The sequence below is a fragment of the Tachypleus tridentatus genome, chromosome 2 (genome assembly GCF_004210375.1).
Source record: "Tachypleus tridentatus isolate NWPU-2018 chromosome 2, ASM421037v1, whole genome shotgun sequence".
Lineage (NCBI taxonomy): Eukaryota > Metazoa > Arthropoda > Merostomata > Xiphosura > Limulidae > Tachypleus > Tachypleus tridentatus.
Window position 1 is genome coordinate 30,489,049 of NC_134826.1, and position 6,874 is coordinate 30,495,922.

A 6,874-nucleotide genomic window follows, 5' to 3' on the forward strand; every position below is an offset into this window, starting at 1 on the left:
AAATACGTTATTTAAACCAGACGTTCATAATTATCTGATTGTTTACTCTGCACCAGTTTACTTATCTTTCTTCTCTCTCTTTCTTTGTTCTAATCAGTGACATTTTACTACTTCTTCTTCTGTTTGATTTCAGTCCTCTCCTATCTTCTAACATAATTATCACCTTTAGAGTCTTCCATTGGACTTGACTTTTCTTGAATATCATAAAATTTGTCATTTTCTCTTCACTGCTTTATGATATTGGAGCATACACTTGAATGATAAAAGTGTCAAAAGGCTGTTCTCCCAGTTTAATAAATATAACGCTTTTTTATAAAATTCAATACTTAAGATATTTTTGAATGAACCTTATATATGTTTATTGCAGCTCCTTTTTTGTGTTTTTATCATCCTGAGTAAATAATTTTAAAATAACCTGCTTAAAAGTTTCCTCTATTCTTCCATCTTGTTTCGCACATTTCAAGGATGTTAATCTTCAGCCTATTCATTTCATGTTTTACATTGCCTAGCTTTTTACCGTGGTAAATTGTTTTGACATTCCATGTGGCAATCTTGGTGGTGCCTTCATTGTAGATAACAGTTTTCTAACAGTCAGGTACTATTTGTTACGTATAAGCAACATGACTGAGCGACGGATAGCATAATCTGAAAAGATCCTCTTTGCGTTATTCTCTTTATTGCGTAATCCGCACATCACCATGATGTTTCTTGACAAGATACTGAAGTGGTTTTCCGTTGACTTCTGTTGGGTAGACATATATTTATTTTTTCTTTTCTTTTCGAGACACCATCTTCTTATCTGATGATCGGTTATGTTTCATTTAAATGTCAACCTTCGACAGGTGTTTCTTTAGTCCTGTATGGGTATCACACTCATTCCCTCAACAATTATATGCCGGTTAACGGTGGGGGTAAAAAAAAAAGAGTTGATTTAGTCGCCTTTAATGACATGCAGAATATACATTAGGCTTGAATTCTTGTACAGCCGAATTCACAGGTGAGAATATTGATAATAAATCGCAAATTAAAAATGCGCAATGCAACATTTAATGGATTATATGCCATTTAAAGTATGTTCTTCTCCAAGATAAAGCATCTAACCAGCATGTCAATATTCTAGTTCATTTGCAAGATACAAGATCAAACAGGATTTATACTATTAATATGTATATATAATTAACAGATGTCTCCCATAAACGTCTTACTTATGTTTCTTCTGTTATATAGTAAATACAAACCTGTATATATTGTTTACTTTTATTCTTTCGAAAAAATAAGATATTTAAATGGACAAATGCTTTATAAGCAACTCCTTTGAAGTACAGCAAACATACTCTTAAAAGTAACATAATCTTTCGCATGACATGCATAGCGAAATAATAAATAAACAATGAACATAACTATTTAGTATTAGGTGTTTTTAATACAGGAGTCGAGTACGTAATATTCAAATGATTCTCCAGCCACATCATTTACTTACAGGATATGTCGCCATATGCAATCATTCTGTATCTGACGACTGTGCATGTTGAAAATAATCCTGTAGTGTAGTTGCCATCAAAAAAAGGAGGTCCCTTCATTAATCCATCCTGTGTACGAGGATGACGGTTTCCGTGTCAACAGTTCGATTACACAGAAATTTACAGGCATCTCTTACAGCACCTTTAGTATGTCTTTATATAGGATGGCATGATTTATTATTCTTTTGTATTTTTAATGTGGTTTAACAGCAAGTTTTAGACAGTCCAAACAACCAAACCTTACAATTTTATAGTCTTTATACGATTAAAATTTGTGTGTCGAATATAATAGAAAGGCGAATAAAGAAATAAAAAACGCTTCAAAAATTATTCATTTTTAACATTTCTTATCTGATGCCCCCCAGTCGTTCAGAGGCAAATCTCAGTGCTTATAACACTAAAAGTTGGGTTTCAATACCTGCTGTAACAGGGGTACATTGGTTCGCCCTGTGGTTAACAGCAAAACACTCACTCACACAAGTTTAGCTTTTATCTTATATATTAGCAATTTTTGTTTGTTTTAAATTTAATCAAGTAAAGTAAAAATTATTTATTATACGTTCGCAAGACAGAACTTTCCAAATGAGTACCTTCTAGTCCTAACACTACAAGAAAGCAAGATTAACATTCGGTTTTTTGCTCATTTTTCTCTTGAAAAATTTGATTTTAACGTCAGTAATTGTGTAGAACAAATAAGAGTACAATTATTTTATTCAGAAATAATAACTTTTACAGCTTATATGAAGACAGTGTTTACACCAGTAGCCACGCACATTATTTCTTTATTTAAAGGAACACATGTTGTAGTGTCAAGGAGCGATTAAATTGTAAATACATTTCGAGGATTTCCCACGAATGGTATTGAACCTGAAGACTTCTTACACGACAAGTGAGAGGTATACGAACTATACTAAATGTTTAAAGTGTTAGTACATTTTGTTTATCATTTTTGAACAAGTGAAAAATGTCATATACTTACAAAAGAGGCAAGAAGCTTATTACAAGCTAAGGTTTTTGGTAAAACATTAGACAACAAATCAAACATCCATTGTGCTTTACTAAACATTTTCAAACAAATTACACGCTTAATAACATACAGTTACTGATAAACCTCTTTTAAGTTGTTGTTTTGAATTAAGCACAAAGCTACACAAATGGCTATTTGTGCTCTGCCCACCACGGGTATCGAAACCCGGGTTTTAGCATTGTAAGTCCGCAGACATACCGCTGAGCAACTGGAGGGTAACCTCTTTTAAGGTCTGACAGTTTGAGTGATAAAACTTCGCTTTGACCTTTGGAAACATATAAGTTAAAATATTATACGTGTTACATTCGTTTAAAGAATAAATGGGGAACATAAATATGTTAAAGGCCGTTCTACTTGCGAAAAACTTTGTGTTCTAAATAATGATAACAACAACAAATTTGTGTGAATTATTGTATAATTTTTTTGTAGTAGATTTAAACACTTTTATTCTTTGAGCTATCAAACAGCGTGTGCGATACTGAATTCAAATTATTATTTACTCAAGTACATTGTTCTGAAGCCACGTTCTGATGACGAGTTTTCAGAATACTGTTTTTCCGCAGTATTTTAATATATATGTTATGAAAATACTATATTTATGAATACCGTTATATGCTATTACATAAAAGTCAACACAAAAATTGAACGTCAGCCAATGTAGTTGTGTTCCATTTTGTTAAATCATAATCACTAAATTATATTTATCTTGAGTTCCCCGCTAGTACACCGGTATGTCTTCGGATTTACAACGCTGATATCAAGGGTTCGAAGTGGGCTGAGCAGATAACCCTATGTGGCTTTGCTGTGAGAAACACAAACAATATTTATCTTGAACTTATTTTATGGATATGGAAGCACGAGACTCGTGTTTCAGAGAACATAACTTATGTTGTTTTTAAAACTACCTTTTTTTGCAGGGTAGGTGTATTTGTTTTCTTATATAAAAGTTGATAATAAAACTTTCTCTTGAATATTTCACACAGTCACAATAATACATAAATGACTCAGATATTTAAATATGGAATATTATTTTACTTGATTGAAGAAAATCATATTTCGCAATACACGGATCTGATACTGAACTAATTAAAAATTACTGCAATCAATTTGGTGGTAGTAAACCGGATTAAGAAAAGCAGTAAAAAAGTGGATGGAAGTAAATTTATTGAATTCGAGAATTTTTTTAGGTATTTCTTGTTGGTGAGCGCAGTAAAAGGTGATCAAGCTGGGAATCCTTATCAATTGAAATTTCAAAGAAACCACAACCTTTTTTTTATTTATTTTGTCAGTAATTAAAATCAACTCAACATTATTTCTAGTTACGATAATCATGTGACATAGCGTACTGTTCTTCAGTAAGATGCTGACCATCAGACTCCATTTGACTGCCTTCTTGAATCATTACGTCCAGTAAGTTTTCTACTTCTGAGGCTAATCTTTGGAGTTCGGAGCGGAGCTGAGAGTTTTCAGTTTGTAGTAAATGACGATTATCCTTGTGAGTGGATCGTCTTTGAGACCGATTATTCAACTTGATATCTGTAGAACTGAGACTGTGGTTATCATTACTTCCAGTGCTGTCCCCATCAGAAGAAATAGAAGATAGGTCTTCTCGGGTGCTGCTGCTATCACGTCTACTACTCCGACCACTATCTGTTGGACTAAGTGAATTATGATGCTTTTCTCGCTCTCCGAGGTGAAACTTATGTCTCAATTTATGAGGTAGGGAGAAAGAAGTAAGGGAATGTCCGCTGGTACTAGTTTGAGAACTGTCATCTATTGATGACCAGGAACTAGGAGAACTAACAGACTCTTGGTCAACAGGAGGACTTCGTGAAGCTAGAGGAGGGAGAGATGAACTACGATTTAGAGTTGGACAGTTGTTAGATGTGTTAGTGTTTGATTGGAGAAGCAAGAGTGGTGTCATTGTTAGTGATGTAATCACAATCACTGTCACTGGGTACTTTTGGAACTGGTCTCATCACAGAGATTGACTGTGCACTAGACTGATTAGACGTAGTATTAAGGCAAGATGTTAAGCTGAGCATGTCTTGAACATTAACAAAGGTAGACGTGTCAGTGACGTTGGTAGAATTAATGCTAGGAACTAGAGAGCATTGGTCAAGTACCTCAGCGCAGGAGGTGAGCTGTACTTTATCAGGATTTGGTAATGTTTCCGTTGAAATACAATAACGGTCTCTAATAGCTCCTAACTCGGCTCTTAGGATGATATTTTCCTTAGTCAACTCAATACTTTGCTTTCAAGCACCAAATCATTTAAACGACGTTTCTGGCGTGACCTTCTAGCTGCCTCATTATTCCTTCTTCGTCTGTCCCAGTAGCTGTCGTCCTTTTTGGAGTCCGGAATAAACTCACGTTGTTTCCTTTCAGAAAAGAGATTTAAGGATTTTAGTTGTGGTGTCAGATTGACTGGCACATTGATATGGTTTGCCCAATCTTCGGTCTGGCTAGGAAAGTGGGGAAAAGAGGTTACAACATCAGGAACGAAAACCATTTCTCTTTGGAAAAACTGCGGGGTTGGATTTCCTGAAGACGAGGCTGTTTTGTTGAAGGCTCGTTCTTTACCATCATCATGATACTAAATAAATGGCTTCGATCTGAAAAACAGTGAAAAAGGGAATCATACTTGATGTACGGAATAATTAGCATTCGTGATGGTTCCACGTTTTAATATCAACGACATAAACTGATTAGTATATTTAAATGTAGTAAAATTGCTATAGAAAATGAAATGAAATTTTAAAATAAATCCTCTTTGTTAAATAAGCGTTAAATGGTAACATACTACAGCGTCGCGATTTTGAAAGAGCTTTTGTCATCTTACGTTTTAAAAATCCCTTTTAACGAAATGAGAAAAACTTTTTTGAAGTAGACATAAATCGAGCTCTTTCATGTGTATTGAATCTACTTCAATGTTATATTTGTTGTAGGATTTGGTAAAAGACCTTCAAAACGATTTTAAAAATGTATTTATAGAAAGAAAAGCTAAATTTATAGTTTTATTTTCTTTTGCTCTTATAAGTATTAGTTTTTCTGACATTTATAAATCTTGGTATATATCTTGGTTGGTCCTATAAATGAACAATATTTACAATAATTTGTTTATCTATAAATTATTGTGAATGGATAATTGATCCTAAACCTGTACCGCAAAACTATAATAATATCTTTTTAAAAAGTGATCCACCATCAAGTAAACTGCTTTAACGCGACGAAAATTTTACAAAGATGATATACATCAGTTTAGGAATGTTTAGATAAAATATTCGCACAATGGTATAGATTTCTAAAAATTAAGTTTTCAACCGGAAAGTTTGTTTTATTTTTTTTAATTTCGCGTAAAGCTACTCAAGAGCTATTTCCGCTAGTCGTCCCTAATTTAGTAGTGTAAGACCAGAGTGAAGGCAGCTAGTCATCACCATCCACCGCCAACTCTTGGGCTACTCTTTTATCAACGAATAGTGGGATTGACCGTAACATTATAACGCCCCCACGGCTGAAAGAGCAAGCATGTTTGATGCGATTGGGATTCGAACCCGCGACTCTCAGATTACGAGTCGAACGCCTTAACCCATCTGGCCATGCCGGTCCGTCAACTGTAAAGAAATCTCAATCTTTCTTGTAGCTTGCGCTATTTTTCTTGAAACAGTAGGTTATATAAAATCATGTATACATTTGCCTCCCTTATCTCAATTTCTAAATGCAAACACTACAAAACTAACTGGTGGGCGGCTATATTGTTGTATATTTTTTTACAGTTGTTTACTCCTAGATAAGTGTAAACTGTATGGTAGGATAACACCTAAACAATGTATAAGGTGCTCTAACGTCACAATTATGTGTAAATTAATTTAACTTTAGAAGAACACTGTGTGAAGTATAAAGAAACTTAACCTCAGAAACCTCTATATAATCTAAAGTGTGCAGTAGGCTAACTTAAGAACAATATGTAAAGTAGATGTAGTCTAACCTCATATTAATGTGCAAAGTTAACTTTGTAACAATGTTAAAAATGTAGGATAAGCTAACCTAGGAACAATGTTTAAAGTAGCCTAACCTTAGAGTAATGTGTAATATAGATAACTTCAGAAGAATGTGTAAAATAGGGTAATTTCAGAATAATGTACAAAATCTAAAAGTACAACAGAGTTGAAATGTATAAAGTGTATGGTAGTCTAACCTAAAAAAAAGTCTTTCAAATCACAAACCACACCATATAATAGCATATATGGAAAATAAGACACTTGAGTCATGTCTGACGAGTTGCGGAATATTCACGGAATATTAATATTAGATTTAGAAGTCTTTT

At 33.7% G+C, this 6,874-nt stretch overlaps 1 pseudogene; it reads right to left on the reverse strand.

Moving 5' to 3' along the window:
- Positions 1 to 2,219: 2,219 nt before the first annotated feature.
- Positions 2,220 to 5,160, reverse strand: LOC143240253 (uncharacterized; annotated as a pseudogene).
- Between the last annotated feature and the right edge of the window lie 1,714 nt (positions 5,161 to 6,874).